Source organism: Aulonocara sp. 'chitande type north' Nkhata Bay, linkage group LG7, assembly GCF_057382095.1.
Source record: "Aulonocara sp. 'chitande type north' Nkhata Bay isolate Kocher_YH1m ecotype deep benthic linkage group LG7, A_spYH_male_GT1.1, whole genome shotgun sequence".
Classification (NCBI taxonomy): Eukaryota; Metazoa; Chordata; class Actinopteri; order Cichliformes; family Cichlidae; genus Aulonocara; species Aulonocara sp. 'chitande type north' Nkhata Bay.
The window spans coordinates 35,408,290-35,435,702 of record NC_141350.1 but is presented as its reverse complement, the minus strand read 5'-3'; the positions used below and the strand labels follow the sequence as shown (position 1 = coordinate 35,435,702).

Here is a 27,413-nt window from a genome sequence, read left to right as displayed (position 1 = left end):
TGGTCTATTTCAACCTGTTATATTATTCTTGAGCAACAGATTAAAAGTAAGGTTGGCGATTTGAAAAAGACATCTTGCCTTGGTGTCAATTTTTCTGTGTTTCTGTTTTAGTTTTTCAAATTTAGTGTAGTTGCTGTATAGTACCACAAGACAGTTCCTCTATCCTTTTTGCAGTGATTTACTAGACTGGAGGACAAGCATAGACCCTGATGATTAGATGTATTACAATGAAGACCTGGAAACATGGTTGTTGCGAAGTACTGCAAAACAACGGATCAATGGGGAAGTCTCAGTTCCTGTGTCTAACAAACTGCTAAGCTAGCCATGTTGTAGCTTATGTTAGGTCTCAGTCAAACAGGCCTACAGATTGGTATGCAACCCTCTGACAACCTCTGATCCTTACGGTGTGTTCACACCGAACGCAATGGACGTGAATAGAGCGTCAGGTTTACATGTAAAGTCAATGGAAAAGCGCGATGACACGCGATTGCGGGTCCCGTGAAAATTTGGAAGCAGATTTGCGTCGCGAAAACGCCAAAACGCGTGAAACGTGCGTCAGTGTAGCGCGTCTGGCGCGTTTGACTCGCGAATAAAATCACGCGCGTGAGTTTTTGTGTTGCATTTTGTGCATACGCACGTTTCGTGTCTACTGCTCGAGTTGGAAAAATCTGAACTCCAGCGTCAAATCACGCCACGACAACCAATCAGGAGCCTGGTGACGTGACTGTGACCTAGGTCAAAGGGGCAGATCCAGCCAAAGCCCTTCATACTTCAAAGGAGGGAAGGCTAATCAATGCCGTAGCAAACAACCCGGAGCTGTACGACACCAGCTGCTTTCTGTACCGAGACAGGAATAAAAAGGACCGAGCTTGGAGGAAGATATGTGAAGAGATCGGACAACCTGGTAAGTTCATTCATTTCACTTTTGAAAGTTTTCGCTGACCCGGGGAAGCCGCACAAAAGCTAGCAAGCCACCGCTATTTTCCCACTGACGTACAAATACCGTTCTGCTTTTATGCATGTTGTCATTTAGGAATATATTTTATTGTTTATTAATAAACAGCACACAGTGGTCCCGCTCATCCGTCACTGCTTTGCTTTTTCGCAGATTTTTTTTTCTTTTTGCACCATACAGCATTGCATTCTGCAGCCTGATTGACAAATCTGCTCCGTGTCGTGTCGCCTGCGCTTGCCAGATTTATCACGTTTGGTTTTGATAACCATCACGTCCAATAGAAAAAACAGCACAAAAACACCCATAACTATGACCCTCTTTCGGAAATAGACACCTGCACCCCGAGGGAAAAAGGCGCACGAAAGTGGCAGGCAGATGAAGACAAACCACGGCATAATAATACTTTTACGTTTTGCAATCTACAAAGGTTTGCACTTTGAGAATCAATTGTGAGAACTGTGACCAATGTTCATGTGTGTGGGGAAAAAAAGTGTACAAAGTGCGTGGTGAGGGGCTAGTTATTCTGAGAACCCCTGCTGCAATAAATGAGGGACCACTGTCTACTCTATGATTATTATATTCAACCTGTTAACATGTAATATTGTATTGATAGAACCAACTGATTCTGCAGCAGAGCATCCCCTGTAGCTTCTCCTGGCTCCCCAGTCCCTGAGCTCCTGCTGCTGCACCACAGGTATGTAACTGTAGCATCAGATGTACAGCAAGCACTGATAGCTTTTTACTCGGTGGGATTGCCTTGTGATCACCTTTACTAAATGTCTTCAACCTATCTGATTATATCCTGTTTGTTTTTTTTCGATGTTGAAATTAAAATCTAGTAGCAGTCTTCTCATTTCTTTGTGTTTTGTGCTGTTTTACAGGCCCACAGAGGAGGACGGCTCCGAGGCAGATGAGGGACGGGTCCCAGGACGGTCCATCGGTGGTGGAGCTGGCCATCCTGGTGTCCCTGAAGAGGCCACACCAGTCTCCAATGGAGCATTTCCTCCTCAGCCTTGTTCCTGCACTGGAGAGCAGCTGGTCCTTTTTATTCCTGTCTCTCTGTAAATTCTTATATTTTATATATTCATGTTTAATGTTTTTCTGTTTGAGAATTTTAATATTATTTCAAATAAATTTTTATAATGACTAATGTCTCAGTTCTACTACACAGCAAATGTTGGCACACGACTTGACACATGTAGAATTTATTTCATATTATACTAATGACAAAATATACTAATACAGTGGGATGCAAAAGTTTGGGCAACATTGTTAATAGACATCATTTTCCTGTATAAATCGTTGTTACAATAAAAAAATGTCAGTTAAATATATCATACAGGAGACACACACAGTGATATTTGAGAAGTGAAAAGAAGTTCACTGGATTTACAGAAAGTGTGCAATAATTGTTTAAACAAAATCAAGCAGGTGCATAAATTTGGGCACCACAAAAAAAGAAATGGAATAAATATTTAGTGTATATCAATGTGTGTGTCTCCTATATGATATATGGGGTGCCTTTGTCTGGACGTGCTTCCCATCCAGAGCTGCACAGCACAGAGGGAAGTTCCAGCGCTCCTGGAATCCCTCTGTGATGGACCGCCAGTCTCCAGGTGAAGGCGCAGCCATGAAATCGTCCACTAGACAGTCCCAGATGGCCGTCGCTACCTGGGGGGTGATCTGGCACACTGTGGACACACCAACTCGAAAACTGAACGCGATGGTCCTGAAGGAGTCCCCGGTGGCAAGGAGCCTGGACAAAATTGTTTAAAATGAGTATTATGTGTACTGCAGTTACCGTATTTTCACGACCATAAGGCGCACTTAAAAGTCTTCGATTTTCTTCAAAAAGTACGGCGCGCCCTATAGCGCAGTGCGCCCTGTGTGTTGTAAGGAGGACGTAGTAGAGAACACCATGAGAACGCTAAAGGGTGAAGTGTGGGCGCAACCCTGAAAATGGCAACGAGACACGCTTATGAAGCACAGTTTAAACTGAAGGCCATCAGCTACGCGGAGGAACATGGAAATCGAGCAGCGGCGAGAGAATTTAAGATTAACGAATCGATGGTTCGCAAATGGAGGAAGCTGGAAAACAAGCTCCGGCAGGTCAAGAAAACGCAGCTGAGTTTCCGCGGACATAAGGCGAGGTGGCCCGAGTTGGAGGAAAGACTCGAGCGGTGGATCATCGAGCAAAGAACGAGCGGGAGAAGCGTTTCGACGGTCACCATTCGGCTAAAAGCAGTTTCACTTTCCCTTTTTATGAAACGGTGCCATTTTTCCATCCGGACCAGGACTACGGTAGCGCAGCAACTTCCAGCGGATTATAAGGAAAAGCTGGCCATCTTCCGCTCCTACTGCAGCAAACACATCGGCGACAAAAACATCCAGCCCAGCCACATCACAAACATGGACGAGGTCCCGCTCACTTTTGACATCCCGGTGAGTCACACTGTGGAGAAGAAGGGGACCAGCACGGTAGCGATACGCACAACGGGGCACGAAAAGTCTTCTTTTACTGTTGTGCTTGACTGCCATGCTAATGGACAGAAGCTGCCGCCTATGGTGATTTTTAAGAGAAAGACTTTGCCTAAAGAGAAGTTTCCAGCAGGAATCATCATTAAGGCAAATGAAAAGGGCTGGATGGATGAGGAAATGATGAAAGAGTGGCTGAGGGAGGTGTATGTAAGGAGACCAGGTGGTTTTTTCCACGCATCACCATCGCTGTTGATCTGTGACTCTATGCGTGCCCATCTCACAGCCGATGTGAAAAAACTAATGAAACAAATGAACTGTGAGCTTGCTGTCATTCCGGGAGGCCTGACAAAGGAACTCCAACCGCTGGACATCGGTGTGAACCGCCCGTTCAAAGTAAGGCTGCGAGCGGCCTGGGAGCGATGGATGACCGATGGAGACCACAGTTTCACTAAGAGTGGAAGGCAGCGCCGGGCGAGTTACGCCACAATTTGCCAATGGATTGTAGATGCTTGGGCTAACATGTCTGCTGGCACTGTTGTTCGAGCTTTCGCAAAAGCCGGCATCATTTCCGAGGAGCCGCACGGCACGGAAAGTGACTCTGACAGTGAAGACAGTGAACCTGGCATGTTTGATGGAGATTTAGCGCAGCTGTTCAATTCAGACACAGAAGATGAGGACTTCGATGGGTTTGATTGATGATAAAAATGTGAGTACCAAACTTTGTTTTGCTCCTGCTTTATTGTTAAATATGCACACTTGTATGCTTGTGTGTTGTTGATGATGACGATTACTGGTAATAAAAATGTGAGTAAGGTACCGAACTCAGGTTTGCTCCCGCTTTATTTTTAAATACGCATACGGTACTTGTATGCGCCCTATGGTCCAGTGCGCCTTATGTGTGTGTTAAATACAGTAAGGGCACACATAACTGAGACTGCGCCTTTTAGCACAGTGCGCCTTATGGTCGTGAAAATACGGTACAAAATACATTATTGAAATTACAAAATTACAAATTACAAAATTACAAATTACAAAACATAAATCTTACATAAAACATTTTGTAATTATAAGGATAATTACATGATATATATTAGATATAATCTAAAACAGTCTGCGGTGATGATATACAAATATTCAACTATCCCAGAATTAAACCAGGTCTAAATAAAAAGGAGTGAGTATCACTACAAAGGTTAACTTAGTGGTCCTAATGCTACAGTTTCATATCAGCAAACACCGAGCGCATACATTCATAGGACACCACAGCCATGCTATCATTGCAAACACTGATAACAGCATAAATCGAATTAAATCAGGACTTGATGAGACCTGAGTATCACTAGAAATATTATAAACAGTCGTCTCGATACCACAGTTTGCTTTCAGTAAACACCGAGAGCATTCACTGTTAGCATAGCACATCCATGTTAGCAGTGTATAAATGGATGGTTTAGCATATTAGCACAGGTATCAATAAAGGACTACCGTATTAAATACTTTTACTAACCTCAGGCAGACGGACAGGCGCTCTGCAGGTGGGATTGAGCGCCTATAATTGGTGTCTAGGCGGGCGATTCTTGGACACGCGTTGAGGCGCGAATGTGCACGCGTCAAATTAGGGGCGTTTGGGGCGTTTTTGTTTGTGTCCATCGCGTTCGGTGTGAACACACCGTTAGTCAAAAATGTATATTCCTAAGCAGTTGCTGCTGGCAGAAGCTGGGTGAAATTGTCTGCAAAGAGGGTGCTGGCACCAACAACTGCCTTGTGATTGCTTTTCTTGTTAGCAGTTTGCCTTGATTGCCCACAGTGTGCACTGAAGACACTGACTTTACTCACTGGAATGTGCAAGGTTCAACAGTTCAACAGTTGTTGTTTTACAACTGCTTAGATACAGTCAGCAACCACCAGTTCCTTTCATATCAAAAATCCTTGAAAGAGTAGTTGTCAAACAGCTAACAGATCATCTGCAGAGGAATGGCTTATTTGAAGAGCTTCAGTCAGGTTTCAGAGCTCATCACAGCACAGAAACAGCTTTAGTGAAGGTTACAAATGATCTTCTTATGGCCTTTGACAGTGGACTCATCTCTGTGCTTGTCTTGCTAGACCTCAGTGCAGCGTTTGATACTGTTGACCATAATATTCTATTAGAGCGATTAGAACATGCTGTAGGTATTACAGGTACTGTGCTGCAGTGGTTTGTATCATATCTATCTAATAGACTCCAATTTGTGCATGTAAATGGAGAGTCCTCTTCACACACTAAGGTCAGTTATGGAGGTCCACAGGGTTTGGTGCTAGGACCAGTTCTGTTTACACTATACATGCTTCCCCTAGGCAGCATCATTAGAAGACATAGCATACATTTTCACTGCTATGCAGATGACACCCAGCTTTATCTATCCATGAAGCCAGATAACACACACCAATTAGTTAAACTGCAGGAATGTCTTAAAGACATAAAGACCTGGATGGCCGCTAACTTTCTGCTTCTTAATTCAGATAAAACTGAGGTTATTGTACTCGGCCCTGAAAATCTTAGAAATATGGTATCTAACCAGAGTACCAAAGAGTACTGACAGGGACTAGAAAGAGAGAGCATATTTCTCCTGTTTTGACTTCCCTTCATTGGCTTCCTGTTAAATCCAGAATTGAATTCAAAATCCTGCTCCTCACATACAAGGTCTTAAATAATCAGGCCCCATCTTATCTTAATGACCTTGTAGTACCATATCACCCTATTAGAGCACTTCGCTCTCGCTCTGCAGGCCTACTTGTTGTTCCTAGAGTATTTAAAAGTAGAATGGGAGGGAGAGCCTTCAGTTTTCAGGCCCCTCTTCTGTGGAACCAGCTTCCAGTTTGGATTCGGGAGACAGACACTATCTCTACTTTCATTAGGCTTAAAACTTTCCTTTTTGCTAAAGCATATAGTTAGGGCTGGACCAGGTGACCCTGAATCCTCCCTTAGTTATGCTGCAATAGACGTAGGCTGCCGAGGATTCCCATGATGCATTGAGTTCTTCCTTTTCAGTCACCTTACTCGCTATGTGTTAATAGACCTCTCTGCATTGAATCATATCTGTTATTAACCTCTGTCTCTCTTCCACAGCATGTCTTTTATCCTGTCTTCTTTCTCTCACCCCAACCGGTTGCAGCAGATGGCCCCGCCCCTCCCTGAGCCTGGTTCTGCTGGAGGTTTCTTCCTGTTAAAAGGGAGTTTTTCCTTCCCACTGTCGCCAAAGTGCTTGCTCATAGGGGGGTCATATGATTGTTGGGTTTTTCTCTGTATCTATGAAGCGCCTTGAGGCGACTTTTGTTGTGATTTGGTGCTATATAAATAAAATTTAATTGAATTGAATAGACAGAGCCTGTAATTCACTAACTCGCTTGGCTGTGGTTAGAGCCAACAGCAGAGCGGTTTTAAGAGAGAGAAACTTTAACCCCACTGCCCCGATAGGCTCAAAGGGGTGGTGGGAGAGGGCGTCTAAAACGACTGACAAATCCCATAAAGGGACCAGTGGTCTAGAGACTGGGAGTGTTCGACACGCCCCCCACATGAAGCGACATACTATGGCGTTATTTTTGTGCCAATATTCTGAGCGCACGTAAAAAAAAAAATTGAGCGCACGTAAAAAAAGTTTGCGGGTGCAAGTGTTGCATGAGAAATTTATTTTGAGCGAAGAAAAGCTGAATTTGAGTGAACAAAATTCATTGCTGCATGCAAAAAAATGTATTTCAGTGTTTGCTATTATACACACACAACTTTCGCTCAGTTTTTGCATTTGCGCTTGCTCGCAATGTGTTGCTCGCGCTCAACTCGCTCTCTACACCGTTATAGTTGTGCCACAAAACCAGCCAATCACAGACTTGGATGCAAAAATATCTGATTGGCTGTTCTGGTCTCCAATCAGCTCGAAATGACGAAATGTAATATCCCAGAATCCATTTCGTCCAAAACTCAAACGAGGCAGTGGCGGAGGAACACAGAGTGGTGGAGTTTGAAATATTTCTCTGTCCGGGTCACAAAACTTTTAAGATATTTTCATGCGAGAATGTAGCTGTGTAAACTTGAAATATCTGCTCGATTCATCAAGACATCACATATTTCCATAAGTGCTCTAACGTTTTTGGAGATTGGGTTAGGGTGTGTGATTGGTGAACTAAATGACCTTCTATTAATATACTGACAATCGGTCAAACTGAAAGTGGGTGCTTGGAAACTTAACATATCACCCAACATCTGTAGAAAATAGCAGGTCAGGACATTAAATAATACTTTGTCTCCTAAGTATACAGGAACAAATGAATTCTGGTGGTTTGCCTTATAGTGACTCTATTAAATATAACTGTCATCACAAGTATGTTATAAATTAGTCACAGAGGATGAGCACAGCACTCCCCCCTGACACTGCCACTTGTCTTTTTAATTACTTTGTTCTGGCATTTAGACTTTGTGTAGCGTTTAGCATTTTTAAAGTCTACAAATGTCACTTTCTACCTTTTTTCCCATTCAAATTTTATTGTGGTCAGCCAACCAATCCTCACAATCCTTTTAATATTCTGCTGGAGCAGCGACCAATGCAGATCGCAGACTGAAAAAAAACATTCAGAATCTGCAATGTTTCAGTTTCTTGCGTATTTTCCAACAACCCGAGTTCACCCAACTGCATATCTGCAATACTAATGCACAGTACCACCTCTACCGCTCCATGTCTAAGCACAAAAAAAGCTCTGTCTCTGTAAGCTTCTGCAGTACCATGTTTAATCATTTTTAGTGAGGTCATTTAAATTTGCTAATAGAAATGACACACGTAGGTATGCAAAAGCAATCAATCAAGAAGGCTAACAAGCACCACTGCAGTAAGAGCTGATGCCACTGCAAACCCTTTTTATTTGAGCTGTCAGACTGAGCTGAAGCCTCAGGGACACAAGACAGATCTTAACACAGATTACAAGCTGTTTGTTCCAGCTGTTTGCTTTACAAAAAGCCACTAAAAGGAATCTAGCTGGAGTTCTTAAAGCGTTTGAGAACAGCGCAGCTCAGTTTACTCTGAACTCAGCCCGATTCATCTTTGTTTTACTTGGATTTCACACAGCTTATCCGCACACATGTGTAGAAGACATTTAAAAACGAGCTAAGACATAAAACTCTTGTCACCGTTCTCACTTTAGTGTGCCTGTACAAATATATATGAATATTATTGTCTCCAGAAAACAGTGGTCTCCATACTCTGTTGGGTTCAAGTTAACTTTCTGACAAACCAAACACAGGTTTTTAGAAAAGTTTGGAAATTTATTAAAAGTCAAAGACTCAAATCTGAGTTTTACTTTTTTTAAATTTTTTTAATTTGGCTTTGATGAGTCTATCTGGCAATACATGTCTGAGAGCAGGCACTAATGCGTGCATAATTCCACACTTAAACTGTTTTGTGGTTCTTAAAAGACAGCCAGAATGACTGGAGCGTTAGCTTAAATATACAAGTCAGCTTCCCTGTAAGATAAACTAAATGAGATTTGCTTATTTTATCCTTTAAAAATTCTAGTCTTATCAATGTATTTCTCTGCAGGCTTGAAAAAAAATGGCATAAAAATTGTAGCCGTTAGCTCCATTCACTCATTTTCACTGAAGACCATCTCACAAGTGCCCTTTGCTTTCTCCTGGCTAATAAGCAACCAATTTCTGTGTGAAACAGCTCTCACAGATCACCCATCAAACTTTTCTCAGGTAGTAAAAACAGGACAGCATTGAAGATGACGCCAGCACATTAAATTTTGCTTTTAAATCTGCCAAAACTTTGTTGTTGCTCGGTACCATTGTGTTCAGTTTCCTCCCATTGCATACAATGACATTATGTTCTTCAGTGAACATATCTGAGAAAATCCGAGAATCTATGGAAGAAATATTTAAAAAAAAGATGCTCTGGAGCGAACACATCCTCAGAAAGATTACCTTTCAGATAAAGAAAATAGACAAGACAACACTGGGGTGTTCTCATGATAAGTCTGTAAATGTTCTTAAAAGGCTCGGTCAAAGTGTGGATGTAAATGCCACAGAACAGCTACAGATTTTGGACTCTTGTCTAAGATTCAAAGCTTACAAAAGATGCTAAAAAAAAGCTCTAAATGTTTTTGATCAAAGTTCTGATGCATGCAAGTTTGCACCCAGGATGTTAGAAGGTGTGAATGACATATCACATTGGGGACACAATAAAACAGAAATCATCATGACTTATTTTGTGGTTTTATGCATGTTGAATCACTGCGACACTGTCATGGCTTATTTGGAGTCTTCGAGAGAACACGTTCATTATCACCTGAGCTTGTTGGAAAAAACAAACAAACCCAAAACTGTTCATTTCTGTGGTGAGGGTAGGGTTTTATACCTCAGGGCCTCAAACAAAGCTTAGGGGTTTTGTATAAATGCAACTCTTGCAAAGGAACTAGCAGGTACAATAACATCAAACTAACCTAAAAACAAGCTTTGTACTTTTTAACCCCCCTCTGGCTTTCTAGTACATTTAAGAAAATGAATTAAAAATAAATTAAAAGATATATGCTTGGGAAGTATTATGGTCTCACTGTGCTAAAGTGATGTATTTCAGTGCAGTGTATGAAAATAGCATCGGGGGGTAGTCTCCATAGAGCTTCATTGAGCTCAGTGAGCTGCGAAGTAAAAGTAGGGGAGTTTGTGAGGCGTAGTTTATAAAAGTGAGCCAGCCTGCACAGAAGAAGCTGTACACACTATTTGTCTCTCAAATCTCTGGAAAGTTCTGACTAAAATCGTCAACACGTTCTGCTGCTTCTCCATTCAGCCCACTAACATGAAGACTGCTGCAGCGACAAAATCTCCTTTAATGAGAAGGTGGGTCAAAAGCTACTAATTTCCTCAATGGGAATTTGTATTAATAAACTAGAGTAAAAGTAAGAAAACACTAATACTGTGGCTAACAGCTTTAGCACTATTAACCATATTAAATATGGTTTGGAGTAGTTGTATATCAGTTAATGCTTATGCAGAATTCATGGCATTGTAATTGTATCTGTTTGTGTAGGTATTTGTCTATGCAAAGTGAATTATCCAGGGTATTATGCACCCAATGCAGACAATCTTGTATTCATTCCACCACAAAAACCAGCACTGTAAAGCCTGACGATGTTGAGGCTATGCATAGGTAGAATGATGATTTTCGGAAAAGTTGACTTAAGGAAAGTGAGCATGTTCACCATGAAAGGGGAGAAGTGCTAAACTAACACCGCCACTGAAAATCAAAAAAAGAGTCCAGGAAGCACAAAGAGTGACTGCTGTGGACAGTTTTCATTATTTTTAACATTTCGTTCATTTCTGCCAATGGACTCGCAACATTACATCTCATGAGTGTTTTTGTGTGTTTGATGGATCATTTGGTGGCACATTCATGATTGTACAACTGCAAAAGTGGAGCATAAAGTAACTGAATCTAAGTGACATAAATGTTTTCGATGTATGTCTCCTAACCAAGGGGGGACATAATGGAAGGAACAAAGACATAGAGGACTTGTGGTCAAAAGAATTGGATTTTCCCTTCCTTCAGTTTTACATTTAGAGGGAAATCATGTACCATACCAGGCTCTGTGTAGGACCAACATGCCAGTCTCTTTTAACAACCTACATACAACTGTTCATTTTCTGGATCAAGAGGCTGTGGATGGAAGTGTACTTTTGGCCTCTTCAAATAAAAAGTCCCCCTATAGAAGAAGCACTAAAACTATATCCTTGTTAATGCTCAACTGGTTGCAAACATAAATCCGGTTTACGCCTCTGCGTTGAAAACAGCCTTCGACTACCTTTTCACTAACTTCAATAAACTCTTCTCAGTGAGACCGTGGGCTTAATCACTGAGTGCAAGTCTTACTGAACACAACGTCATGGAAATTAGGAGTGAGAACGGAGGATAAGCACACAGTACTGCTACTCACTTGATTTGCTGTGTTTTGAAATATCAATATGACGACAGTTGTGGTTACACTTTGACCACATCCATGTTTTTTATAGGGTTTATGGTAGTAACAGGTGGTCGCTTAACCAATCAGTGAAATAGTGTTATGATTACATTAATACTTAATTAGAAGTCTGTTCAACTGCTTATTAATACCAGTATCTAATCAACCAATCATATGGCAGCTACTCAATGCATTTAGGCATGTAAACATGATCAAGGTGATTTGTTGAAGCAAAGTTAGCATCAGATGGGGAAGAAAGGTGATTTAAAAGACTTTGTATGCAGAATGGTCGTTGGTGCCAGACAGTCTGATCTGAGTATTTCAGAAACTGCTGATCTGCTGGAACTTTCCCACGTAACCACTCTAGGGTTTACAGAGAATGGTCTGAAAAAGAGACAATATCCAGTGAGCAGCAGCTCTCTAAGCAAAAATGCATTATTGATGTCAGAGGCCAGAGGAGCATGGCAACACTGCTTCAAGCTGAAACAGTACATACATACGTATATACATGCTATACAGTAACTTAAACAACCAGTTGTAAAAACCAAGGTATGTAGAAGAGCATCTCTGAATGCTCAACATATCACACAACGTGAAGACGACTGAGGCTGCAATTAACATGGGCTCACCAAAATTAGTCAACAGAAGATTTTGATGAATTGTTGCCTGGTCTGATGAGTCTGCTGTGTCATTCTGGTAGGGTCAGAATTTGCCATAAACAGTATGAAAGCATGGACTCACTCTGCCTTGTATCAGCGGTTCAGCCTGCTGCCGGTGGAGTAATGATGTGGAAAATATCTTCTTGGCACACTTTGTTCCTCTTAGCACCCACTGAGCATCGGCTCCAACATCATTGTGAAGTTTGCGGACGACACTACAGTGGTGGGTCTTATCACCAACGGTGATGAGACGGCTTACAGGGAGGAGGTCAGCGCCCTGACCCACTGGTGTCAAGACAACCATCTCACCCTCAACGTCGCAAAGACAAAGGAGTTGATAGTGGACTTCCGGAGGTGCAGAGAAGTACACACCCCCATCACCATCAGCGGCGCTGCTGTGGAGAGAGTGAGCAGCTTCCGGTTCCTTGGCGTACACCTGGCTGAGGATCTTACGTGGTCAGTACACACAAACAAAACAGTGAAGAAGGCACAGCAGCGCCTCTTCTTTCTCAGGAGACTGAAAAGATTCGGCATGAGCCCCCGCATCCTCAGGACCTTCTATCACTGTGCCATTGAGAGCATCCTCACTGGATGCATCACCACCTGGTATGGCAACAGCACCGCCTACAACTGCAAAGCTCTCCAGCGAGTAGTGCGGTGCTCTGAACGGATAATTGGAGGTGAGCTTCCCTCCCTCCAAGACATCTACAGGAAGCGGTGCCTGAGGAAAGCGGGGAGGATCATCAAGGACTCCAGTCACCCCAGACATAAACTGTTCAGACTGCTTCCATCAGGAAGGAGGTTCTGCAGCATCCGGTCCCGTACCAGCAGACTGAGAGACAGCTTCTTCCACCAGGCCATCAGACTGCTGAACACGTCATAGACACCTCAGCTTCACTACTGGAACTTCAACATTATGCACTCCACACTGTATATAAATGCCACTTGTTTTGCACATATTCAACTCTGTATATTTTATATATTTTATTATTATTATTTTATTTTTTTACTATTTAATTTGTAAAAATGTGTATACACACACACACACACACACACACACACACACACACACACACACACACACACACGTAGGAAAATATTTAGTATACACATCCAGAAATGCATACACTATTATATATTGTACATATATTTATTAGTTTCAGGTTGGCCATTCTTGTATTTTGCTCGTTTGTGTTGTTGTGTTTGCACATCTCTGTTGCTTGTGGGGCTCGCACACAAGAATTTCACTCGCATGTGCTGTGCCAGTGTGCCTGCACATGTGATGTGACAATAAAAAGTGATTTGATTTGATTTGATTTGTCTGAACACCACAGCTTACAGTACGCAAATATTGTCGCTGACCATATCTGTCCCATTATGACTGGATCACAAAAATATTCTGATGGCTGCTTCCATCAGGATAGAACGCAATGTCACAAAGCTCAAATCATCTCAAACTGGTTTCTTGAACAGTAAATTCACTGTATTCAAATGGCCTCCACATTCACTAGATCCATTCAATACAGCACCTTTTACATGTCCTGGAGTGGGAGATGTGGATCATGAGTGTGCAACTGACAAATCTGCAGCCACTCCAAATCTCTGAGGAATGTTTCCAGCTCCTTGTTGAATCTATGCCATGAAGAATTAAATAAATTTAAAAGACAAAAGGAAGTCTAACTTAGGACTAGAAAGATGTACCTAGAAAAACTAGGTAAAACTAGGTGAGTGTAGTATTTCTGGTGCCAGATGGCTGTGGGAGCAAAATTTGTTCAAATTGTTCAGCTAACCTCTCAAGTACTGCCATGTACTGTATACCAGGGGAAATGTGCATACAGAAGGTGTGAAAATATGAAAAAATAAGGCCCGCTCAACACTGTATGTAACTGATGAATTCGTTTGTTAGAGCCGTGCTGTGTATCAGCAGCTGTTAATAAAATCACATTATTTACACCTGTTTGATGAATTAATACAACTTTGATTATGACTCTAATTACACACTGATGAAGTTTTATGACCCTTCACTCAAAACCACATCATTAATTACAGAAAAATAAATTGGAGAATGCCAGGATACAGCATTAAATTTCCTATAACTAACTATTATTCTAATGGCTCAGGACAGACCGATCAATATTTCAGAAAAAAGAATACCCTCAGGTTATTTTTGACTTTATCTTTGATCGTTTTACAAACAGGCATGTTCTCTGTGTGTACATCCTCTGCAGCAGTTATCAGCACGCATGCACAAAGACGTGGTTAAATCTAAGCCACTTGCTGCTGCTGTCATGAAACTGCAGCTGACGTGTATCACTTCCTCTCCCTCTCTCTCCTCATTATTTTGCTCCTCCATCCTCCCCTCCTCTCGCTCATTATGCTTCTATTTGAGAGTAGATGGGCTGTGTTACAAGCACTTAATTTTTTCTGATCGACCTCTTGCGTCACATCAGAGGAGTCATTGCGACGTCGGATTCTGGACAATTAAGCAACAACCGCTAGCTGTTTGCAATTCTATTTCTAATCATTGCTGCTGTTTTAATAACAACAAAAACACAGCCTTCGCATAAAGGGGCAAAAACAAATCAGGTGGTGGCGTGTAGTTCAACTGACTGCAGCAAAACACAGCACACAGCTTTAGTGAAACATTGCCAATTATAAACTCTATATGTTTACAATGGTTTCCCCTGTAAGTGAACAAACAGCTGGACAGGGCCACGCACACGGTGAAATGTTTCTCTGCTATTTTTGTGCCTGGATGGACTGTTAAAGGGAGGTAAATGTAGGTAAACAACCAGTCAGTACTACAGTGGCATTTCGGCATAAATTACTTTAACAGCTTTTCACAGCTTGTCCAAGAAATGTGTGTAATAAAGAGTGATATATGCTGAAATCATTAAAATGCTGTGTGAACGACGGGATGCTTTTTAACAAAGGAGAATTCTCCGGTGTGCAATGAAAGTCTAGTAGTAGCTTGCTTGTCCACTTGTCCACACCTTCAGTGTAGTAGTAAAAGTGTGAAAACAATTAGAATAATACTGCAATATTAATAATAAACTTTCCATATATGTAGTACTGTGTAAAAGTTTTTTAGCCACCCTTCATTTTTTTTTACAAAAGGGAAAAAGGTGCAATGATTCACTGAAACAGACACCAATGGAAATAGAGTACACAAGGGTGCCTTTTGTTCTGTTCTCTGTCAAGATGATCCCGCAGTGCTTCAATAATGTTGTGACTCAGGCTCTGGGAGGCCAGTCCATGACTGTTAGTCGTTCATTTTATGATTTTCTATTCAGGTGCGCTTCACTGCATTGGGATCATTGTCATTCTAAAAACCTAAGATGTTGTTAATCTGATATTTTCCAGACAGCATTGTATGGTGGATCAAAATTTGATGGTACTTTTTCCTCAATTCTGACAAGATCCCCAACACAACTGACTGAAATGAAGCCAATAACCACAACAGAGCCTCCACCATGTTTTACAAATGACAGTAGACACTTACTGTTGCACCTCTCTCCTGACCTCTTCCGTACACAATTTGAACCACTGATATCAAATTTCATCACTCCTGTTGATGATGATTTTTAGTCCAGTTCTTGAGCACTTTGTCTAACCTCAGACTTTTCTTTCTGTTTCCCTTCCTTAACAATGGCTTCTTGACAGCCATCCTTCCACTGACGCCATGATGAGGCTTCAATAAACAGTTGATAGATCAACCAAAGGACCAGGTACATCTCTCTTTCCTATTTCTACAGGACATGACTTTCAGATACTGTTCATCTGGAGTAGATTGTTTTGTTTTGTTTTGTTTTATCTCCCGCTTGTCCAGTTTCCAGTCTAGTTTGTCGAGTTTGACACAAGGTCACTACACAGCATGCCAAGATATGCCAAGTTTTCAGCTAATAGCTCTTTAAGAATCACCTTGTTGGTGCAAAAATACTATTTTATGCCTGTCAAACCGAGTTATCGTTGGCATTCCTCATAGTTCAGCTAAAGAAATGGGAACAAATGATGTCCCTTTGCAACCAGCTGCTAGTAAACAAAGTGTCCAAAGATACAATTTAAAACTGGTTCTTTGTTTAAGTTGTCTCTTATTTATAGACAGAACACCATTTAAACCCTTGTGTTTGGTGCCTTTTTTAATGCTTGAATGATTCACAGGTCAGTGTTTCAGTAAAAAGAGGACTTTTTGGTTATTATCCATTCATTTATGTATGAATGAGTGGATAAATATTAAATGAATACTTAAGGTTAAGGTCAGCATGACAGTGCCAGCAAAGTCTTATTTAATTGGACGATAAAAATCTCATTCATCCAGTTTACCTTGACTGTGATTTTCCCTCATCATTCACGCCTCGCCTGCAACATTTTTTGTGCCCCAGCATGGGGCCTGTTGCCTAGTTTGAGAACCACTGCATTACACCATGTAAAAATAAAATGAATCTTTTAAACAGACATAAAAATCAACATTTACCGAATTTCCCGGAGGAACCCACCCGAGGGATTAATGAAGTTTTATCTAATCTAATTATTGAAAAAATTAAATTAACACCAACCACAGTCCAAAGTACAAATAGACAAACATCAAGCTGCATTGGGTACATAGATGTGAATAAATTGTAGAGTGCACATTGTCTATACGCAGCCTGACGAAGTTCTAGTACAGAAATGTTGCAAATAAATATATTTTTGCAAGTTAGACAGTCTGCAGGAATCTCTGCGATGCTCGTCCTAAAACTATTTTAAAAAGCAGAGAGACGTTTCCACCTGCTTAAATGTTTCTGTGTCACCGTGCACATGCGCTCTCTAGTTTATTTTGAGTCAGTGCTGACTATGTTGGGGCTCCACAGGAGAAAATGATCTTGCCAGTTTTATTTACTGTTTGGATGAATACAGGGTTAATTCATCTGATTTTCTGATAATCACAATACCTTTGGAGAATCAAATAAGGTATTGTCACTTGTTGCAGGAATGCCAATTATAAAATGCAAGGATTATTATCATGACTAGTTATTCAAGCAGTCCAAGTCCAAGAATCATAAATAAAAATGTAAAGCAAGCTTGATCAAATTTGAAGTTTTACACTCGTAAAACTAAGAAAACTGAGGAAATTCACTGATTTAATTTGCAGGGCAGGATTACAGTGATTATACTGTTTGTTGAAGCTGTGAAAGTTTGGAATGGAGGAATATGCACCATTCAAAGAGAATTTCAACCCTGCCTTCCGCCATCTTGCCCATCCACATATCAAAAACAGTTAGAAACCTTTGAACAAGAGATGAATGCTGACCGTAATCACTCGAGCAATTTGCTTCATAATGGCTGTGGACCTGCAGTGTGCCATATTATTCCAGTGCAGTAATGTGACTGTCACCGGAGAGTGCAACGCATTAGTCATGTAGCAGATAAGTTCTGCAATGTAACATGCAACAATTAAACAAGTAAATGTGTACTGTAATGCATGACAGAGTGTTTAACAGACCAGCGGTAAAAAGATTAAACCAGAAAATTACAGGACCACTAACAATTATTCTCCCTCTCCTCTGTGTTGCTTTACAAATAATTCTTAAAAGAGAGTATAGTCTCCATTTGTAGAAAGATTTAAATGCTAATTAAAGTGCATCATTTGGCAAGTGGTAAGTGATGAATCATATCCTCTGTCTTCCTCTGCTCACACTAATTGCTCCCCAAAAAAATCTATTCTGGCTCTGTCCCCAGCTCCTTTTCTTTCTGCTTTTCCGAGGTGACTCTGATCACAGAAACGCAGTCTGACAAAAAAGCATTTCTTCAAATGTAAGTGTCTTTTTTACTTTTTATATCATGAGCAGGTAAAAAATGTAACAGTTGTGCAAAAGTTACCATTAAGAGTCGCTGGTTGAGGACATTTCCAGCGCTTGAAGAAGTCATCTGACTCCTCAAACTTTGCAGTAATGCTCAGCAAACATGGACATTTTATGAGAAAGTGACTGAAAATCAATGCTTTTGATGGCTGCAAGAATGAGAAAAGCTATAAAAAAAAAGATATAAAAGGGTTTCTGGTATGCAATTTCTACTGTCCAACCTGTCATTAAGAAATGGCAGTTACGAGAAGATATGAAGGACAAGAGTTGTAAGACGAAGAACCATTCGCAAAACCCCCAAAACGCTACCATTTTGTCAGATGCCATCTGGGTCTCACTATGACACATGAAGTTAATGGTGCCATAGTGTACTGCCCCGTTTTGGGGCGAAGCCTATTTTAGGAAGTTCAGGCAGTGGTAGAAGTTGCTGGCTTATCTGCTTGGAGACTAGCTTGCCATAACCCAGGACATGGCAATGACATTGACCTGAGCTGGCACAGGAGCGGCAGTGCAGCGTTTTACTGTGTGGTGTTGGTGTACAAAGAAGCTCAACAAGTAACAGTAATCAGAAAGAAACCTTACCCAAAATCTAATTACAAAAGCCCTTTTCTGAAGTCTACAAAGAAACATCTGCATAACGGATGAAGTTCAAATGCAGAAGTTCATCTGATGATAAGAATGCCTTACCAGCTGTTGAGACTGGAGATTAAAATACTCAGCTTTGGCAGAATAGCAGCCAGTGGTATGATACAGATGGATTTCAGTAAAACCTGTCTAACGACAGGTGTGCTGCTGTAACAGGACAATTATCCAAATTATCCATACTTCAAAATCTGTGATGACTAACTTCAAGTAAAGTCTGGATGATACAATATTACAGTACCTGAAGTCATCTGAGAGTGGAGAAAATAACGAAATTAACAATAAGAAGACCCCCAAATCATTTTTCAAGCTGTGGCATTGACAGGCTTCATATGTACTGATGTAATTGAGCACCTAAATGTGTCTAACAGTTGTTTTGTTTTTTTGAGTGTCTCATTTTTAGGGCTATAATTACATTAGCATTAGGGGTAAAAAAGGATGTTGATTTCAAAACTGGGGTGTCATGACTTTGGCACTCATGATAGTTAATACTGTGTGTTCCAGTCTTTAAATAGCATCCGCAGCACAACTTTGTTACTTCACAGCAGGGTTTTACAAACCTCAACATGTCCTGGGTGGTACAAATATGTACCTGCTGCAGAGCAGTGACAGAAAACAGAAGAGGCAAGGAGAGAGACCATTACACTACCTCTGAAATGTCCTACTAGAGCTGTTCGATCAGGACTATTGTCAAAGATTCATCTGACATTATCGGAGCTCTGTGATGAACAGTCCAGGTCAGACAGCTCAGCTCTGAATGGTGGTGGACAGAAAGGGGAGATACAGGGATAAAGTGGCAGCCACAAACCACTGATCCCTAAAGCTACATTGAGAACAGGGAAGCAGCTTTCTCAGGTCCTTTGGCACTTCCTTCACTTAAATACTTCCTTTTCTGTCGCTCACTCTAAGATATCAGGTCATTCTCTCTCTAAACGGCTGTTGAATCATATTTAAAGATTCTTGCAACTATAGCTCAAAGTCACACTGTGTCTAAAATTTCTTTTTCAGTTAGAAAATACTCAAAATACTGGCAAAACACTGATAACCATCACTGAAAGCTGCTCCTGTTGACAAAGACGACTGTCACTCTTGGAGTTTTAGTGAAGGTCTAGTAAATATTAGTTAATAAAACTATAAATTACTATATTTTAACATGATCTATGCCACTAAAAGTCTACATGTAAAAACGTAATAATTAAAACCAGACCTCTCAATGTTGTTTCTGTTGCTGGAGCCTTTTGAAGCATTTCTACTACAACTATTTTTGCTTTCTGTGCAGTTAATTATACAAAAAAGAACCATCTGCAAGTCTGTCCTCCAGTTTTGATGAGTAAGATTATAGTTTTGTATTTGGATGTTACTTATCCACAATTTGTATATATCTGTGACTACAGATGTAACGTGCTAGCCAAGCCTGCAGGGGTTGGCTTTTAACATAAAATTCCACCTTCTTGTCTAAAATCAGTTTACCCTAGAACACTTTTAAAGCTTCGAATCCAATATTAGCAATTATGACTTTTTTTTTATGTATTTTATTTTATTTTAAGATGTCCCAGAATCATGTAACACAATCAGTGACACAGCAGTAAAACTGTAGTCATATCACATCACATCTTACAGGCCATGCTGGCTCAGAGATGTATCGCAATCACAGCTGCATTCAGGGCTGCTCAATCATATGAGAAGTGGTAGAAACAGTGTGGGCTGCCTGTCTCCAATCTCTTCAGGTCTCCTGGATTTCCTTCTATTTCCTTCAGTCCCTTGGAGGTTAGAAGAATGTCAGAGCGTCCAGATACAGACTTCAAATAGATTCAAGTTTATAGATGATTTGTAGCTTCTTCCAACACGCAAGCGGACAGAAAGAGTGCGCCAAAGACATCACATTTATCTCTGTTTGAGACCTTTATTGGAAATGATTAAACTTTAATTAGGCCGTTTGGCTTCCCTAACTTTCTTTGTATTGCTCATGATTATATGGGCTGCTTTTAACAACTAATTTCCTGATTCTTTTATTACTTTAGCAGTCTGACTTTCATTGTACTTTCCCCTAGCCCACACTGTCTGCTTGCCTTCCTTTTTTTATGTTTAATTTTCTCCTCTTCTATTTCTTCTTTTCTCCTTTGTCTTTTTCTAATCCTCACCTTGTGTATCTCCCATATATTCGTTCTTTACACTCACCTTTTTTCTTTCCCTTCATTTTATCTCTGTATGCTCTGTCCTCTACATCCAGGCACATGTGCGGCTAACCAACATCAGGAGTGCTTATCCACCATCTGTAACTCTGCACATTTCTTAACTTGCACCTTCGCGTTTTATAAAGCTAAATGAAATTCAACCGTGGAGCCAAAGAACCCCCTTAATAAGGCTGTTTAGTTAAAACATGACTTCAGAATATTACTGCCACTGTGAGGAACTAATCCATAATCATAACATCCATCCAAACACCCGAAGAAGCTGACCCTAGAATTCAAATGAACTATCAAACTGTGATATAGCCCCCCCCCCCACCCACCCCTTTCTTCTCTTATGTATTGAGGCGTTCCTTAGTAATTACCCTTATAATTATCTGGAGTCTCATGGCATGTTGCTGAATAAGCAGAATAGTTTTCAGCAGGGCATATATTGATTATACTTAGGTCAGGACTGCTTAAATCAAACAACTGTAGTTGTTTTCATCTGCAGTAAATTATATTTTGCAGCAGAGATTTGTTCTACAATCTCTCTATACTTCATCATGCAGGAAAAGAAGGATCAATGGCAACAGACGTGATGCTGCTTATGGAAAACACAGCGTAAAAAGAAGCTGCAGTGGAGGTGGGTTGCAAAGTGGCTCTCAGAGGAAGCATTAACTGTATGCAGGCTAAAGTTATATATAGTGTTTGTTTTGTTTAACTTGTACAACACGTTGGTCAAGTTAGATTGTTGAAAATGTGCTATAGAAGTAACCTCTGACATAACTTAAGTTGGCTGTATCAATTAGTGAAATGGCATGTACCACAACTTGTTAAAAAAAGGACTCTGGGAGGAGAGGCTGACCAACCAGCTCAAATAAAAAAGTGTGCCGATTTTCAGACATGATGTTCAGGCTACACATTATTCAAACTGAAAAACATGTTCCAGAAAGCAGGTACATTTTATCCAAGTGCAGCCCTTGTTTTGTTCAAGAAGATCTTAGATGTAAAAACTAATTAATCAAATCTTCTCTCTGGGGCTTTTTGAAACTTCTTAAAGGTTAACTCTTGAACTTAAAATAGATTAATGAGTAACCTTATTTTGTAGGATGAAATTTTATATTTCAAACTTAAGACACGATGTTGGCCAAAAATGAAGCGTTTTTTTTATAGCTTCACTGGACAGGACTGACCTTCAAAGGAAAGCTACATTTGGTCTAAAAATGTCATGTAGAAAATAGTTACAGATGTTAAAAATCTTTTTCTTTATAAAATAAGGAAAATCTTTTTTTTTTCCACTCCAAATAAAAGTTTAAAATAGGTAATTATGCACTATTCTATGACATGGTGGAAGTTTTGGAGTATCCTATTTGTGTTATGCTTCTAACATGTTTCCAGAAAGCTGGATAAAATTTTATCCAGGTTTGAATCAATAATGTGACATCTGAACACCTGATCCAGGTTTCTGAATATTCTTGGTTTGTATAAGTAATTTAAACACAACTGCACATATGATTAGAAACCCGTGTTAAATGCCGTCTACACAGAAATATAAATAACCAGGTTTCTCATTAAAAAGCCAACTGGGAAATCATATTGCATGCGAAACACATTTCATTAGTAAATAATTAGCATCATCTAACTTGCTAAATCCTGGCGTGTGCTGATGGTCATTTTGGAAACTACTGCTATGTTAAGAGGATTTAGGCGCTCACAGAAGGCTCTGATATCTGCTACGTGGCTGAGGATTGACAGCCAGATTGACAGTTTCAACGCCTGCTGTTATAAACTCAGCCTGCCTCTGACATTTACAACTTCTGTTTAAGAAATTAAGAAGCAATTTTCTTCCAGACATGCATTTCTATTGTGTTTGCGGTTAAAGAGTTGGACTTAGTTTATCCCACTTTGTGGAGTGCTGTGAAAAAGTATTTGCCCCCTTCCTGATTTCTTTTTCTTGCATATTTGACCTGAGTAAATTCAAAATGCACCTTTTAAGTGATGATTTAATTTACTAATTAAGGGGAAACTATTCAACTTGGGCCTATGTGAAAAAGAAAGTATCACCCCCTGATAACATATATAAATGAACTCAATTTCTCATCTCAAAAAGCAACACACCACGTGATGATCTAAAGAAACAGTTGAAAAACAAAGTAACTGACATATATTAGTCTGGAAAATGTTGCAAACCCTTTGGGACTCCGGTGGGCCACCGTTAGAACAGTGGGGACCCTTTCTAGAAGATTTATCCTAGAGGTCAAAGGAGGTAAGAATAACATCTAAAGCCTGGCAGGTCTCAATTGCCTCAATTAAGGTCAGTGTTCATGATTCAATAAGATAGAGTGAACTGGGAAAAAATAGCATCCATGGAGGAGTTCCAAGGCAAAAACCCCACATTTGCCAAAAAAAAAAGAAAAAAAAAAGAAAAGAAAACCCATCTTGATTATCCCCAAGATAAAAAAATATTCTCTGGACTCTTGAGACAAAAGTTTTAGAACATAAAAAATTAAAAAGAGAAGTTCCCCTAACCTCACAGAAGAATTTCTTCTTCACCCATCCATATATTTATATACTCTTTTGAAGACTGCTTCTTTTTCAAAACAAGCTGATAAGCAGAGCAGGAAAAACATCTTAATGATGCAGCTTTGACAGCAGTGAAGTGCAGCACAGCGAGATGCACCTGATAGGCTGATCATGTGTGAGCATACTAATAACCCACTCCTCCAGACTCCCATCACATAATCCGTCCGCACCACAGTGACATATAAACGTGTGGCCAAAAGTTCAGATCTGTGTACAAAGTCGGATCATTTGTTATCAGACCAGCAGGAGCACTTTCTGTTGTGTACCATCACATTTCAACAAAGAACTCCTGTTGATAGGAGGACATGGATCGTTCCCAAAACAAATCCATTACGTGAACTGGAATCTATGGAGCTTCTTTTCGGTGTTCAAACCAAAACCAGACGTCATCCAAACTTACAGATGTTAGAATAACATCGCAAACACTGGTCCGATTTTTTCTATGTAAATACAAAGTGATTCTGTTTGTTATTGCATTGTATTACACAGAAAAATGGATTTATCCAGTATCCAGACTGCATAACACAGATGTACTGATGTAATTATAACCAAACTGGTGGCATGGCGCAATGGGGTGCAATATCATTTCATAGACCCACCAAGTTGGTCTAGACTTAAATACCTCAACAAATACTACTACTGGCACTTTAATATCTATATTCAAGAAAAAACACTGATTATAGGTGTTTTTCTCTAGTGACAAGACAGTAAAGATGACAACGTTATTAAAATTTGGTATTCTCACCACACTTAACTTGCCTTGTTTTTTAAGGTATAAACATTACAAATTAGGCAATGAGCATGGTTAATATTAAACTCACGGTCACTGTTAACATGTCACTGTCACCTACACACTGAAATACAGTTCTGGTTATAGGTTTACATACACATATCATGGGCATGAATGTCATGGTAATTTGGGGCTTTTAATGATTTATTTTAACTGCTCTTTTTCCAGTGTGTAATGATTTACAGCATACGTCTTTAACAACTGAAAAAAAAAAAGAACTGAATGCATACATTTGAATTCATGCTGGATTTTCTCTAATCCACACACAGTATATATGCATGTTCAAATATATGCATACACCCCCATTAGTATTTGGTTAAATGTCCCTTAGCAAGCTGCACCTCCATCAGAGACTTTTAGTTACCAGTATGACAAGAAGCATATTTCTCTTCTTTCACTATTCTTGGCTGAAATGCTGGAGATCTTAAATTAGCTGGTTTCCTGTCATAGACTTGACTTTTAAGGATAATCCACAATAGATTTCAATAGATTTGATGTTGGGAGTTTGGTAAGGCCATTCCAGAAGCTTAATATTAGCCTGTTTGCTTGGGATCAATGTCCTGTTGGAACACCCAACTGTGTCCAAGTTTCAACTGTCTAGCGGTTGATTTGAGGTGAAGTTAAAGAATAATGATGTAGTTTTCCTCCTTCATTATTCCACCCGTGTTGTGCAATGTACCAGTACCACTGGCAGCAAAACAGCACCAGAGCACGACACAACCACCGCCATGCTTGAAAAATGGTACAATGTTCTTAGGTTTGAAAGCCTAACTTTTAGTCCACCAAACGTCTCGTCACTGTGGTCAAATAGCTAAATCTTTGTCTCAACTCGCCATAAAACCTTTCACCAGGAAGAATTCAGCTTGTTCATGCGGGCACCTACAACTTCCAGCCAAGCTTGAATGTGTCGATTTTGGAGCAGAGGCTTCTTCCTTGGTCAGCAAAGTCTCAGGCCATGGTGATTTAAAACTTCCAGTTCATGGCAGGCTTGAGCATTCGTGGTTACTGGGTTGTTCTGAAAAACATCCTCTCATCAGAAGGTGACTGTTTGGGAGTTCTTTAATATCTTGGTAAAATGGTGATAATTTCAAACACCATGCACTTTCAAACAATTGTTTGAACTGATGATCTTGGAATCTGCAGTTGTTTAGAAACGGCTCTTGTCAATCCATCCATCCTCTTCCGCTTATTCTTGTCAGGGTTGCGAGGGAGCTGGAGCCTATCCCAGCTCCCAGGGAGAGACAGGTTACACCCCTGGACAGGTCACCAGAGTGACGCAGGGGTCTTATACACCCAGTTTTTGTTTTTTAAAGTAATTAAAGAATAATGCTGTACAGTCATTCCCATTGGAAAACAAAACTTCAAAGAATTCATTAAATACCCTAAATTACCATGACGTTTATGCTTAGGGTATGTTAACTTCTACCCACAACTAAGTGCAAAAGTGCAGGAATTGCTCACATATAGTTAAAATGGCACTATATTTTTACATACAAGGGAAAAAGCAGAAACAGGAATAGCATGATGTGTTGTTTTACTGTACAAAAAGATTCACCCTCTCACCATTTTTAACTGCCCCCTCATCCACTCTATCCTGGCGCCAAGCCTCAAGTGCAGTCCACTTCTGTCAAGTGCAAGCCATCCATTTTTTATGCTCTATGACTCTAATCATTGATGAAGTCAAAGTGTTTCCTCTTTAAACTTATGACAATCAAAATACTTGAAAAATTATTTTTAAGGCTCACCTACCCAATTAACCAGTGATTCCACATACAGAAAGCTTCTTTTACTAAAAAAAACCCAAAACAAAACTATCTGTGATTTAATTTGAATCATAGTACCAGTAGACTTTTATCAAGACTGAACATCAGAATGTGTGGCAAGACTAATATCTTTAAAAAGAAAAGAATGGTTTTGCACAGATGCACCATCTTAGAGAGGGGTATTTGCGCTTTTACCTATTTTATGTTGCGTTAGTATGATTATAGAGGTGGAGACTTGCATTGAACATGGACAAAGGTTTTTAAAAATGAGATCAGCACATGGACAAATGATTCAGATTTCAGACTGCTTTAAATGCTTGGCTGCAGACTGGACTTTTTTCTCTCTTAGCTCTGTATGATGCAAATGAAACTGGATATTCTTAATATACTCATCTCAGATGCACAGCTCTAGCTGTGAGCATACAGCATACAGACCCAGTATAAGATTAAAAGGCGATATTTTGAAATGTGGTTTTCAACATTTAAGAAATAAGCTGGAAATTAACGAAACAGGCCTCCTTAATGTGCATTGTTTACACTTCCAGGCTGTACTCAACAATATATGAGGTGTCACTCGATTCAGGTATGAAAGCAGAAAACTCACCACAAAGGACTGTGCATATGACACAGGGCTACCTACAGAAGTTTGATACCAAAATTAACCAGGAAGTAAAGAAGTCCCAGCTAGACATTTACAAGAAAAGTCATGATTATCGACAAATGTTTTTAACTATATTCTTTCTTAGCAAAACTAAAACCTTACGAGTCCCTAAACCAAGTTTTTAATAAGAGGTTTTAGAGTTTAGAGCTCACAGACAACTACGCAGATCACGACTTTAACTTGTAATCCTGTTTCAAACATTATATGGCATTCATTTCTAGGAACGTTTTTGCTGTGGCAGCGACACTTCTGTTGGCCATTTTCCTATCTCTGGTTACTGAAACTATAAACATGTACATTTTTAAAAACAGAAACAGAAGGGGATTATAAAGACTAAAAACAGCCAAAGGAAAATATTTCTCCACAGATAATTATCTTATTCTGTGGAAAAGCAGCTGCACACATAAGAACAGAAAAACAAGGACACAACACCAATGTAATACCTAATTCTGGATGAAACAAAAATTATGTTTCTGTTCAATATGCTTGGAAAAAATTAAATGTGAGATATGTAAGCAGCTTTCTGTCAGCTTATTTTAAGCAGTTGCCTGTTTTTCCCCAATAAACACATTAGTAATTTTAAAATCATATACTTATTTTTTACCTTTCTGTTTAGTTACTTTAGCAGAAGCTCTCTGCAGTTTGGGGTTAGTCACTGTATTATATGTCATTTAAAAGAGCTCTTTTAAGTTAGCTTTCTTTAAAAAACATCCATAAATCTGCAGGTATTGTTCTATTAATCGATACACAGTGTCCTTGGCATCTAAATAAATGCACCAAAAGAAGAGTGTAAGCCTTTTGTTGCTGCACTTGCCAATTTACAGTCTGCCTTCTATAAGAATAAGTCATAATAGAAAGTGGATCAACACTGACTTAAACATTCAGGTCTTCTGC

The 27,413-nt window shown here is 39.9% G+C and overlaps 1 protein-coding gene and 1 long non-coding RNA gene across 6 annotated transcripts in view; one reads left to right on the top strand and one right to left on the bottom strand.

The window, feature by feature from the left end:
* The window catches only part of whrna (whirlin a), a 227,962-nt gene that overhangs the window by 65,919 nt on the left and 134,630 nt on the right, over positions 1 to 27,413 (bottom strand). The gene's annotated exons all lie outside the window — the stretch shown is intronic.
* LOC147325611 (uncharacterized) lies at positions 843 to 2,181 on the top strand. Its single transcript, XR_015130360.1, has 3 exons — positions 843 to 904; positions 1,569 to 1,649; positions 1,837 to 2,181. It is a non-coding gene; the product is annotated as an uncharacterized LOC147325611 (long non-coding RNA).